Here is a 12,380-nt window from a genome sequence, read left to right on the forward strand (position 1 = left end):
CCTCTGGGCCTCCAGCCCGCCATACTTGGGGAAGTTGGGGATGGGTGGCCACTTGAGTTTCCAGGTGTCCACGTTAGAGTCACTACTGCTCTGATGAAACACCATGACCAAAAGCAAGTTAGGGAGGAAAGAAAGGTTCATCTGGCTTCTGCTTCCACACCAAAGTCCACCATTGAGGGAAGGAAGCCAAGGAAAAAAGTCAAACAGGACAGAAACCCGGAGGCAGCCGCTGATATAGAAGCCATAGAGCAGTGCTGCTTCTTGGCCTGCTCGGCCTGCTTTCTTAATAGAACCTAGGACTACCAGCCCAGGGATGACCCTGCCCACAATGGACTGGGCCCTCCCCATCGATCACTAATTAAGAAAATGCCCTACAGACTTGACTACAGCCCAATCTTATGGAGGCATTTTCTTAATTGAGGTTCGTCCTTTCAGCTTGTGTCATAAGTTGACATAAAACTAGCCAGCACAATTCATCCCTTGTCACCTTGACACACAAACACCTCACTGTAAAGTTATAACCTTTCTTGTTCATTCCCAAGATGACATATTAACTAATATAAACATCTCAATATAAAACATTTTACAAACTTAAAAGTCCCTCACGCCGGGCGGTGGTGGCGCACGCCTTTAATCCCAGCATTTGGGAGGCAGAGGCAGGCGGATTTCTGAGTTCGAGGCCAGCCTGGTCTACAAAGTGAGTTCCAGGACAGCCAGGACTACACAGAGAAACCCTGTCTTGAAAAAAACCAAAAAAAAAAAAAACCAAAAAAAAAAAACCAAACAAACAAAAACAACAACAACAACAAAAAAAAAGTCCCTCAGCCTTACAAATGCAAATACTTTAAAGTTCAACCTTTTTTAATAAAAAAATTCAAAGTCTCTCAAGTGTAGGCAGGCTCCTATAAAGTGAAAAAGTAAAATAAAATAAGCTAAGTACTTTATTTCAAGAGGGAAAAGCCAGAGCACAGCCACAATCAGATCAAAGCAAAATCAAGCTCCAACAGTATAAATAACTCAGTGTCCAGTATCTGGGCCTCATTTGTGATCTTCTGAGCTCCTCTAAGGGGCTTGGGTCACTTACCTAGCTCTGCCCTCTGCAGCAAATACAACTATCCTTCTAAGCTGGGGCAGGCTCCACTCCACTGCTGCTGCTGTTCTTGGTGGTTATCTCATGGTACTGACATCTCCAAAATGCTGAGGTTTCTACTGCAACTGGCCTTCACTTTCACCAATAGCTTCTCCTAGGCTCTCTTCATGGTGCTAAGCCTCTCTTCTCTGCATGACCCCTTTAATCCCGGGCCTTCAACAGCTACTGAGGATGTATCTTCACCAATGGCCTCTCACAGCACTAACCTTCAGCTGTTTTTCATGACCCCTTCATGCCCCTCAAAACTAGTAGCACCTGAGTGATTCTTACACCACCAATTTTGTCTGCCAACACAAGGTAGACTCTCGGCCACTTCTGGAACGCAGCTTCTGTGTGCTGACACTCAGGAAACACTTCCCAGAAGCTCTCACCTGAGTGATGCTGATCTCTTCTCAATCACTGTTATTGTCTCAGCTCCAGCTAACCAGCATCAATTGTCAGAAAAGCAAAGGTTTCGCTTCAGTGGTGCTGGGTCTCCTGTTAATCACGGCTGATTCTTCAGCCCCAGCTAACCAGAACCACAATATCTCAATTCAAATGACAAATGGCCTTGATATTGATAGTCTTTGAACTTCCCCTTGAAATGCCATGAGCCAGGCCTCCATCTTCTGCAGTGATTTCAACATTCTTGTTTTCCAAGCTCCTACAGAACATCCCACTGAGCGCACAACACTCCATGGCTTTTGTAGACCAAAATTCCAAAGTCCTTCCACAGTCCTCTCCGAAACACATTTGTGTCCTACTTAGTAACCCTACTGCTGTGGTAGAACACCATGACAAAAGCAAGCTACGGAGGAAAGGGTTTATCTGGCTTCCACTTCATTGTCCATCACTGAAGGAAAGTCAGGACAAGAACCTGGAGGCAGAAGCTGATGCAGAGGCCATGAGAGGTGCTGCTTACTGGCTGGCTCGGCCTCCTTTCTTATGGAACCCAGGACCACCATTCCCAGGGTACCACCCACAATGGGCTGGGCCTTCCATAGCAATCACTAGTTAAGAAAATGCCCTGCAGGTTTGCTTACAGCCCCATCTTATGGAGGCATTTTTTTTTGAAGTTGAAGTTCCTTCCTCTCAGACTATAGCTTATGTCAAGTTGAAAAAGAACTAGCCAGTACCCCGAGCCACATTTCCAGCTTCTGGTAGAATTGTGGGAAGGATTTGAGTAGTAAGACTTTCCTCTTGAAACTGAGAAGCTTATTAGAGAGAGTGGATGGGGATGAAGAGAAACATCTATGGAAAACTGCATCTTACTGGTGTGGGGAGATGTTGGGACTGGGTTTGCCTTTGTTGTTCAGATACTGGGGAAGGGACCAGCAAACTGTATTTCCAATCCTGACTACTCCTTCTCTGAGCTTGTTTCAAAAGCCACTCGGGCATCAAGTTACAAAAGAAATACATTTTAATATATCTGTCCCCAATTGATGAGTTGACTTTTTAAATTATGTTATTGGATGTTTTTAATGAAGATGGTATAAAATCCAGCTGTGCCTCCTTTCACTTGACCCATGCCACCGTGAGCTCCAGCCCCCTCGTCCTCCACAGCATCCCTCTCTTTACTTAGCGGCCACTTCAGTGTTGTCCACATCACAAGCCTGGGAATCATCCTGACATCTCTCTGCTTCTCAAACATTCCAAACCCAATGCACACTGAAATACCTGTGTTTTTCCTCCAACACGTATGCACGCCTGTGCTGAGTACCTCCTCTGCTGATGCCATCCCTTATATTCGGATCATCTCATTGGCTGCCTGGACCTGCCTGTGTCCCCTGTGCCCTCCTCTCTCAGCATAGAAAATAGAATGACTTGGAAAACCTGACCAATGATGACTGTCCTTGGCTCCTGCAGCAATCCTGCACAATACCCTGTAAGAAGGGCTTGCATTGCATAGACATTAGGTAAAATATATGTCAGATAAAATGTAGATGTCTAGTTACAGCTGAATTCCATGTAGACATGGATGGCGTGATGATCATGCACACACGGGTTTACGTGTGTGAGCGTGTGTGCTAGTGCATGTGTGTGTGCTTCTCTGTCACTCTCTGACCTCTTCACTTGAGGCAGGTTCTCATATCGAAGCTGGAAATAAACAGGCAGCTAGCACCCTCCAGAGATGCTTGTGCCTCTGTCCCCCATGAGGTTGCAGTTAACAAACCTGTGGCAGCTGCACCAGGCTCTCATGCTTGAAACCCTGCCCACTGATCTATCGCCACAATTTCTGACGGATTAAAGTTTGATTGGATTAAATGATACCTTTGGGCATGTCTGTGAGGCTATTTCCAGAGATGACTGACTGACATGGGAAGACCTGCCCTGTACATTGGAGACACCATTCCATGGGCCAGGTACAAAGGACAGTCAAGAAGGAGAAAGGGAAAGGCAGCTGAGCACCAGCATTATCTGCCTTCTGCTCCCTTATCTACCAAGGCACAGGCAGGGCACGGCCCATGCTTATGTCTTGCCTGCTGCCAAGGTGTATCTTCTATATTTACTGAACTATGAGCCCAAATAAACTCCTTTTTTACATAGGTTACACCAACTAGTCGTTCATAGAGACGAGAACATTAAACACAATGGTGAATTTCATTTGTCTGTGTCTCCTGCAACATTTATGTGCTAACTCCCATGTGGCCTGGCCCACTGTGGCTCTGATCTTGCCTCCTCGACCCCTCCCACTCCCCCACTGGTTCCTAGTCAGCCATGCTGGATTCTTGCTATTCTACAGAGAGTCTCCTTCATCAAGGGCTGTGGCTAGGCCGTCATCTGGCCATAGAATTCTTACACTGCTGTGTTCCTGGCTATCTCAACCATGAACTTTTCTGTTGAATCCTTGCTTTACAGGCAACTTAAGGTGCCACGACAATGCTATTCCACACTCAGTCAATCCCTTCCTATCTTGCTGCCTCTCGGACACCTTGTCACTCTTCCGTCCTTTCCTGGGTTGCTTATCACATCCCATCAGACTGACAATAGCTGTGTCAAAGTTCTTAAGTTGCGCTGTATCCCAACTCCAACGTAATCAAGAAGACCATGACTGCCAGGGAGAGCATGCTGCTGTGCTTACCGGAGATCTGCATGTGTGTTTACATTTATCTGTTTCTCTTCTTGTTTATTCTGTTTGTGAGACAGTGTTTCACTACTTAGCCCTGGCTGTCTTGGAACTTGATGTGTAAGAAAAGCCGGCTTCAACTGTATGCTCTCAAATGCCTCTGTTTCTTGATTGTGAGGGTTGCAGGCATGTGCTACCCCTGACATTTATTACCCACTGTGTGTTTTTCTGACTAAAGATATCTGTCTCCGTTCTTCATTGTGACCCAAATAGTTTACAATGGTGTCTGACACATAGTTAACAACAAATTAAACAGAGACTGTATGAGTTAAGAGTATTCAGTAGTAAAACCTTCTCCTACTAAGATCGAAAGGAGATAATGACAATCTGGGCAAGGGTGTGGAGAGACTTGTACCTTGTGATTGATATATATATATATATATATATATATATATATATATATATATATATAAAATCGGGCAGCAAATTTATAAAAGAGGCCATTTCTCCAAGATTCCATGCAGCCACAACATGACTCAGGAGACCACACCTGGGTGTACATGAAGAAGGAATGGAAATCCATGGGCACAGAAAAACGACCACAAGGATGTTCATCACAGCACATTCCCACTACCCCACGTGTGAGAAAACCCAAATGCCCATTGGTGATGAGCAGAAAGGCATAGTTTAGGCATCTCATAAGATATTCTGTTCAACAGGAAGGCCTGAATTACTGACTTATGGTATTGCACAGCATGATAGTTAATTTCGATTTTCAATCTGATTGAAATAATAAAAGGGGGTGGGGTAGAGAGATGGCTCAGTGGTTAAGGGAGTTCATGGTTCTCACAGGAGACCCAGATTCAGTTTCCAACACCCACATGCCAGCTCATTCCAGCCTGTAACTCTAATTCCAGTGGTTCTGATGCCCTCTTCTGGCCTCTGAGGACTTTTGCTCTCATACACAGTATATATGCACATACATACACATAAGTAAATTTTAAGTGAGACACACACAAGTGTGGGTTGTGGGGTTGTCTCCAGAGGATTAGCTGAGGGGGGAGGACAGGGTGAGCTGCACTACCCTAAGGGCTGGAGTCCTGGGAGGAGTCCTGGGAGGACTAGAACAGGGAAAGGGAGAGAGCCAGAGAACATGTCTGCCTTCTCTTCTCAGTCTACTGAGATACAAGCGAGAAGCCTTCCACAGTCACCATGGTCTCCTAGGAGCTGGCACCACCACTATGCCTTCCTGCCATGATGGCTCCTCAACCGTGAGCCAAAGGAAACTTCTCCTCTCCCAGGCAGCTTATGTCAGACTCTGTCAGAGTCATGAAAAAAGTATCGACCACAGATAGGAGCCATTAAAGAATCAGGCAAGTCATAAAGACCAGATACCTTGACTGGATCTTCAAAACAGGCAGAAGCACAAAGGCAGAGAGCAGATTAGTGCTGCCCAGGGTGCAGGGTGACAGGGGGCTGCTGGGAACATGATGGATGAAGGGTATGGAGTGCTATGGGAAGGGGCAGTAAATACGTCCTAAGACGGATCGTGATGCTCTACACACGATTCTGAATGTATTAAAGGCACTGAAGCGTAGACATCAAGTGAGCAAGTCTTAAGGTGTGTGAATTACATCTCAATGCAGCTATCAACAAAAGAAAGTATTAAAGTAAAATCCCCCAGAATTACATTCAAGCTTCTCCTGTTTGCATAGTAATAAAATAATAATGTTAAAGTACTGATTCTATCAGGGCTTAACCTACAACATGGTGGCAGAAACAGGTAAATTGTGCTGTGCTCTGAAGCCATAGGCGTGGCCAAGGGCGCGTGAAAGAGGACAAGATGATAAATGGCTTCCGAGGGCTTTACAGACTCTCAGAAGGTGATTCAGCAAATGAGAAAGAGGTAAATGCTTGTAAAAGCCTCTGGAGTTTTATTGAGCACCTATTTCTGCTGACAACTACAAAGCCACCCAAATAGTGTAGCATCCAATACGATGTTCATACTCATCAAGAAATAGATCCAGCATGGCTCAAGTTAACTCCTCAAGCTGGGGGAAGACTCAGCACTGAATAAAGCCACTCCTGACTCTAAAGGGCCACGAGGGCAGAAGAAGAGTCCCTGTGGTGAAGCTGAGATGAAGGCAGGTGGCCCAGTGTGGGGAAACCTCATTCCTCTGCTGTGGTGCTCAAAACAACAAACGGGATGCACAAAACAAACAAACAAACAAACAACCAGAGAGCTTTAAATTCAAAACTATGGCATTTCCCCCTCTTGCTTCATACTTCTGGGTGCAGACAGCAGGTTCAGAATTATGTGTGAAGTAAGTCTCGGGTAGAAATTAGGTGACAGTAGAAGGGACGGATGGAAAGGGCAAGGAGCCAGGACAACGGAGGAGAGTCATGACAGAATGTCATGCTGTCTTCATCCTCACAGGTTCCTGCTCTCTGCCTCTCTGCGGTGTGGCATCCAGTCCCAAGGGTAACCATAACAATGCTGACAGTTTCTGCGTCATTACCACCCAGACTGGCCTTTGTTCCCAGGTTCAATTTCCATATCTGTCAGCCTGGCAGAGAAATTCACAGGGATAGCTGTGGGCTTGTCCAACTTAGCTCAATGAAAGGTTTTCTTTGGCCCCCTTTCCCATGGACAGGCACTTGAAGTCTCCTGTGCTAACCACTGTGTGGATCTCTCTCCGGTCTCTAAATCCTCCATGTTCTGGGAAAACTCTCCTCTGGGTGTACTCGCTCTGCATTTTAGGGGCTTCTTCTCCAAGACCCTGCCTCAGCCTTTGGCACCACCACATTGAACAGACGGCTGATACCCCAGGCCTGCAACCCTTTGCCATGAACATATGTCTGTCTGGATTTGTCCTTCACTTTTCCTGTCAGGTTGGACTTTGAACACCACCTGTACAGAACCCAGACAAGTCGTATAAGCGTAGAAGACAGTATAGATTTGGGGCCGATTTACTGTCTAGTCATTCATTCACAAACACTAATGAATGAGCCCCATATATAATGTGGAAGCATAAAAGATGGTTATGACATGGGTCTATGCCTCTCAAATAAGAACATTTGGCTTCGGCGAGGGCTGAGTCTCACCTCTGCACAGTGCTAGGGGGATTTTATAAACAAGACCTTGATTATAGCCAACACAGCCCCAGAGCATAGCTGTAGACTCTCCTTATACTGGAAGAGCCAAGAACAGCTCAGAGTAAGATGCTTGGCCGATGTTACAAGGTCAGGGTGCAGGACTGTGAGACAACGTCTACCTGCCGAGGGAGTTCTCGTGGTCTCTACAGCAGAGGGTGCATGGCACTTAGCAGAGGCAAACAGATATTACTGATCGTGGTGTGATGACAGCCATTCAGGAGCACCCATATTTACCATACAGGTTTGGGATTTCAACCAGAATATTCTCCCACTACTGTGAATACACTAGGATCCAGGATGTGAACGGTAAGGAATGCACATGGATTGAGATCTGAAACATTGATGAGAGAAAAATGGATAAAAATGCACTAAAGAAAGGGAGGAAGAGGGGAAAGTGGAGGAGGAGGAGAAACAGGAGGAAGAGGAGAAAGAAGATGGGAGGAGGAGGAGGACAGGAGGAAGAGAAAGAGGAGGAGGCTGAGGAGTGACCCAGATTGTCAGATGTCTTAATGTTATGAAAATTGGAACTTTACAGTTACAGACGGCACCGTGTTACTAGTGAATTTTCTACTAACCCCCTTTGGAAAAGTTATTCTCGTATCACTGAGCAGGCTCAAGGCGTGCCTGTGAGAACTCATGGCAGGATGTGATGGGAGCCTGTGGAAGCAGATCTATTAGCCCAGGGTGACTGGAGTCATTGTTGGAAGGAGAGAGACAGATGCTCTGTGAGAGAGAACTTCCAGCCCTGCTTACTGAAGGCATGTCTACTCTGTCAGTCAGGATCCAGAGCTGAAGAGGCAGAAGAGGGAGAAGACACGGGACACTGGGATCAGGCTGGGTCCATGTGGCTGCCTGAGTCTGCGGCAGCTTCCACGGTCCAGTAAACACACAGAAGTAGAGGACAAAGCCTGGGGAGTGTGGCGCTGGGGATGGACACTGGCAAAAGTAGTGCTAAATGTGTGTGGAGTAGTGTGGGAAAGGCTGGGGGGGAGTGGGTGTGGTCAGGGGTGTGGGGAGAGGCTGCAGGGGAGTGGGTGGGGTCAGGGGTGGGGGGGAGAGGCTGCAGGGGAGTGTGTGTGGTCAGGGGTGGGGGGAGAGGGGCTGCAGGGGAGTGTGTGTGGTCAGGGGTGGGGGGAGAGGCTGCAGGGGAGTGTGTGTGGTCAGGGGTGGGGGGAGAGGCTGCAGGGGAGTGTGTGTGGTCAGGGGTGGGGGGAGAGGCTGCAGGGGAGTGGGTGGGGTCAGGGATGGGGGAGAGGGGCTGCAGGGGAGTGTGTGTGGTCAGGGGTAGGGGGAGAGAGGCTGCAGGGGAGTGTGTGTGGTCAGGGGTGGGGGGAGAGGCTGCAGGGGAGTGTGTGGTCAGGGGTGGGGGGAGAGGGGCTGCAGGGGAGTGTGTGTGGTCAGGGGTGTGGGAAAGGCTGGGGGGGAGTGTGTGTGGTCAGGGGTGGGGGGAGAGGGGCTGCAGGGGAGTGTGTGTGGTCAGGGGTGGGGGGAGAGGCTGCAGGGGAGTGTGTGTGGTCAGGGGTGGGGGGAGAGGCTGCAGGGGAGTGTGTGTGGTCAGGGGTGGGGGGAGAGGCTGCAGGGGAGTGGGTGGGGTCAGGGATGGGGGAGAGGCTGCAGGGGAGTGGGTGGGGTCAGGGGTGTGGGGAGAGGCTGCAGGGGAGTGGGTGGGGTCAGGGGTGTGGGGAGAGGCTGCAGGGGAGTGGGTGGGGTGGAGTGGGGATGGTGGCAAAACCATTTCTAGGGAGCTGGCTTGAAGAATAGAACACCTCATTGAGCCAAAGATACAGATGAAGAGGACTGTCCTTTGGGGGGCTGAAGGCCCCTGGGAAATGACAAAGGAAAGCAATACTCAAACAATTTCCTTGATGACATTTCCTTGAAGAAATGGAAACAGCCGTACATTTCACATAGAGAAGAGAGAAATTAGAACGCGGGCTTTTCTCCCAAAAAAGGCCCGGGGTCTGTTAGTCTCGCAGAATTGAAGAACCATCCCTTCAGGTCCCCAACTCCTTCTTTTTCCCTAGTGGTGGCAGGACACTTGGGTTTTATGACCTGGACAACACTTTCCCTCCATCCAGTCTAGACATGGACATGAGATTCTTCTTCAGCCTCAATTTCCTTCTAGCAAATCTGTGCTCAGTGTTGGGCAGTCTGCTCTGTCTAAACCACTAAAGTATCCCAAGTGACAAAACCAAGGGATAGAGTCTTCCATCCACACTACTGGCCTGCCTTGCTCTAGCAGAGCTGGTCATAAATTACATGTACATATGTATATACATGTAATACATGTATGTGTGTGTGTATATATATATATATATATATACATGTATATATATATACATACATGTATATATGAATATGAGAGAGGATGGGGGAGGGAGGAAGAAGAGGAGGAGGAAGAGGATAAAGATGAGGAGGAAAAGGAAGAAGGAGGAGGAAGAGGAAGAGAGGAGATATCACCAGCCCTGAAGGCACAGACAATGCCAACCTCAGATACTTGCTTTCCTTCATACTGAGTGGCAGAGGTAGGCTCTCTATACAATGACTGTCAACATTTATGACACCTTTATACAAAGATGACTGGGGAGTCTGTCCAGCGGGCCTTAGGAACTCAGCAAGCACCTTCATCTCAGCTCTTGGTGCAGAACACCAGGCTCAGGAGAATATTCTCCACCTGGATCTGTGCCCAGAGCTATCCAGCGGCTCTGGAGTCTACCATGCATATCTCTGCAACGCTTGGCTTGTCAATTCCATTTCTGGGAGTGTGGTCAATCTGGGCCAAAGCTCATGCCCACCAGCCAAACCTCCAGGCGGAACACCAAAGAGCTGCTCAGGAAATCACCACCGACTGATGGGAATCCAGGGTACCAGAATGGCACCCTGAGCCCTCTGCTGAGGCAGGGCCAGCAGTACAGAGTGCACAGCATGGTTCCATGGTGTTTCTGTCATCTCCTCCAACTTCCTCACGCTTTTCTCAGCCTCGTTCTCCCTCCACGTCATCCCTCATGGTCCCGCACATGACCTGACAGCCCTCCTTCATGCTCCAGATCTTACTGTGGGCAGAGGAGCTACACTGGCTCATGCTGGGGTACACCCCTTGGATGCTCGGTACACACTTCGAGTCAGGTACTCCCCACGTAAGCTTTGGGGTACTCCTACCTGACTTCCCCCATACACTCAGCCACTTGGCTACGCCCAGGCTATCTTCCATCTCCATTACACATTAGGATATAAAGCTCTGGAGCCTGAGAGATGGCCCAGTGGTGAAGAGCACTCACTCTTCCTAGCACCTACACAGTGGCTCACAGCTGCCCACAATTCTGGCCTCTGGAGCACATACACACACACAAGATAAACACTCCTATGCATAAATAAAAATAAATACATATTCTTAAAAAGATTTAAAAATTCTATCATGTAACTCCCTCTTGGTTCTGCCTTCCCTAACACTGCCACCACAAACTTGGTTTGATCTTCATCGTTTATCACCTGGGCTGTGGTAATAAACTCCTTCCTGGTTACTCTGCCTTCAGGACAATCCCCGATAAAGGACTCGCCAGGGCTACTGAAGTGCTCCGAGACACACCTGAGACACTGTGCCTTCCCAACTATTATAAAACTAAGTCTGAGCTGCCTAAACTGGAAGCCCTCCACATGCTGCTTAAGTGAAAGCTCACACCAACAGCACCGTAACCCTCTGCTGTATCCAGAGGCTTGGGAAGTGGCCCTAATGAGAAGAGACTAGCAGGCCTTGAGGTCTGTAGCTTGTCTCCACTTCCAGTCTTTCTCCCTGCTTCCTGAGCAACCAACATGTGGACAAGAAGCCCCACGCTCTGCCACAGAGCTATGGTATCCGATCACAGTGACACACAAGGTAAATGAAGCCTCATGCTATGCTGATATCGTTTCCATGCCAACTCTAGTCCTGGCCACTCTGCTTCCACACAGCTCAGCAGCTAACAAATTTCTGTTGTCTTTGACATCAGCTCTGCACCATCTGTCTGAGAAACGTGTTGACCGTTACTGCTCTCTTCACCCCAACCTGCAAAAGTGTCAGTCCTCCAGTTACTTCAGCAACCTAGAAACTTTTCTATTATTTCCCTTGACACAAGATGGCAGTGCTTGCGTGTGTGTGTGTGTGTGTGTGTGTGCATGTGTGCATGTGTGCCTGCATGCACATGTATGTGTGTATGTGTGTGTGTATGTGTATGTATGTGTGTGTATGTGTGCCTGCATGCATGTGTCTGTGTCTGTGTGTGTCTGTGTGTGTGTTTCAGCACAGAGCATGAATACTGAAACAGGTCATGGCTAATGTACACTTTTTCCTAGAGCGCGTGTATTATCATACATTACTCCTAGGTACACTCCCAGCTAGAGGGATGATGAAAATGTTTGGAAGAGCCACAGAGGAGCATGGGACAAGGAAGGAAATATGAGGCAGGGGGAGAACAGGCTTTATTGAGGCCTAGTTTAAGTTAGACAGTGTGACACTGTGGTGAAGACCAAAGGACAGGAGAAAGAGGGGTGAGTGTAACTGATGGAGTCAGGTTCAGAGAGAGGACTACAGTGGCAAGTGAAGCCAGAGATGATGATGGGCAGAAAAAAAAAAGGTATGTGTGCACTCATGTGCAGTATATGTGTTGTGTTGTGTGTGTTGTGTGTGTGTGCAGCATATGATATGTGTCTAGTGTGGGTATGTGAGGTATTATGGTATGTGTATGTTCTATAGTATTTGTGTGTTCCATGATATGCATGTTGCATTATGTATGTACATGTGTGTAGTGTAGGTGTCTGGGACATTATGGTAGGTGTGTCTTCTATAGTATTTGTATGTTCTGTGATATGCATAATATATTATGTACATGTGTGTAGCATGGATGTGTGGGGCATTATGGTAGATGTATCTGTATGCATGTGTGTTCTACAGTGTTTGTGTGTTTTGTGATATGCGTGTTGCATTATGCACACATGTGTGTAACACTAGAAGCATGCCTAGTTTTGCATCTCAAATGGTGATACCAATGAGTA

The 12,380-nt window shown here is 47.7% G+C and overlaps 1 protein-coding gene across 1 annotated transcript in view; it reads right to left on the reverse strand.

The window, feature by feature from the left end:
* Positions 1-12,380, reverse strand: part of Itpr2 (inositol 1,4,5-trisphosphate receptor type 2) — a 381,718-nt gene that overhangs the window by 35,473 nt on the left and 333,865 nt on the right. The gene's annotated exons all lie outside the window — the stretch shown is intronic.

Source organism: Arvicanthis niloticus, chromosome 9 (assembly GCF_011762505.2).
Source record: "Arvicanthis niloticus isolate mArvNil1 chromosome 9, mArvNil1.pat.X, whole genome shotgun sequence".
Classification (NCBI taxonomy): Eukaryota; Metazoa; Chordata; class Mammalia; order Rodentia; family Muridae; genus Arvicanthis; species Arvicanthis niloticus.